Below are 1,471 nucleotides of genomic sequence, written 5' to 3' on the forward strand. Positions count from 1 at the left end.
AGATGATAGATAGATAGATAGATGATAGATAGATAGATAGATAGATAGATAGATGATAGATATAGACAGACAGATAAATAGCCAGCATCCCTGAAGTTCTCTGTGATTGCTGTTCTTCATAGGTTACAACTTTCAGTGGGAACTGTAGTCATTCTGTTAGAAAACTTAAATGCAGTTGGAATAATTGGATCCAGAGGAGATAGGAACCAATGTTGGTACTCAATTCGCAAGGACACGGTGGGCGTAATTACAGCAGGGAACAGCAGAGGCAAAGTCCCCTTCTGAAGAGTCTGACTCATGTAGACCTGTGGTGCTAGCTGCTTAATCATGTGTTCCTAGAATGGAAATAGAGAGCAAGCCTACTAAATTAGAAAGAACTAAATTAGTTCTTCATTTGTATATAAAAAAAAACTTCCAGTCAAGTGAACAAAGGTTGAACTCAAATCACAGGAATAGAGCATCACTGTTCCTCAGTCTATTTCCAGAATCGAGCCACTTTACAGATCCAGACCCTCTTGGATTTAAAGGAGTTGGGCTCCTCTGAGGAAGGAAGAACCTAGTACATTACAAAAAAAAAAAAATGTGTTTTGTGAATCCTTCTCCCCAGCCTTCCCTAAGGGACCTAATGGCCTTTTGCAGGGTAACTCCAGACAAGCCTTCTGATCACAAGGAACATGGTTATACTTTTACTGTAGGGCTCAAAGAAAATAGGATATAGGGGCTGGAGAGATGGCTCAGCAGTTAAGAGCAATGACTATTCTTGCAGAGGACCCAGGTTCAATTCCCAGCACCCCCATGGAGGCTACAAACTGTCCTTAACTCCAGTTCCAGGGGAATCCAAAGCCCTCTTCTGACCTCCGCAGCTTTGCACAGCATGGGTACACTCACATACATGTAGGCAATACACTCGTACACATAAAATAAAAATAATAAAATATTTTTTATATAGCATATAACTTTTTAAAGAACCTATTTATTGTGTGACCTCTTTTTATATTTGATGCTCTATCAAATCAAGTCATGTTGTAATGGGCTATCTCAGGGATATGTCTTTCAAATGTTTGATTGCTTGTGTGGGAGGGTGAAATGCCCTTAGAGAAAATGTTGACAACCCAGGATCTTTGATTGTAGTAGGAAGGAAATAGAGCAAAATAAAAAATCACCAGGCAGAAGAGTAAAATACAATGCAGCCCGTGTTTTATACAACACTTAACTGGGGTCACGGCATAGATTATCTAACTAAAGCCTTATGAAACACAAGTGAATTCTTATTGATTAGAAGCTTAATGATTAAAGGGTCTTTTAATCATTACCCCTGTCTCCTCCCCCAACCAACTCATCCTCTTCCACACCCACTATCATTAGGAGCTTTTTAAATGTAGTCACTCATTTGCTTAAACTACTATCAATAGTTTAGTGTAAAATCCAGAGATCTTAGCATAGAATTCAAGATCCTGATAACTCAAGTCCG

Source organism: Nannospalax galili, unplaced genomic scaffold (assembly GCF_000622305.1).
Source record: "Nannospalax galili isolate Female #2095 unplaced genomic scaffold, S.galili_v1.0 scaffold1018, whole genome shotgun sequence".
In the NCBI taxonomy this organism is placed as follows: Eukaryota; Metazoa; Chordata; class Mammalia; order Rodentia; family Spalacidae; genus Nannospalax; species Nannospalax galili.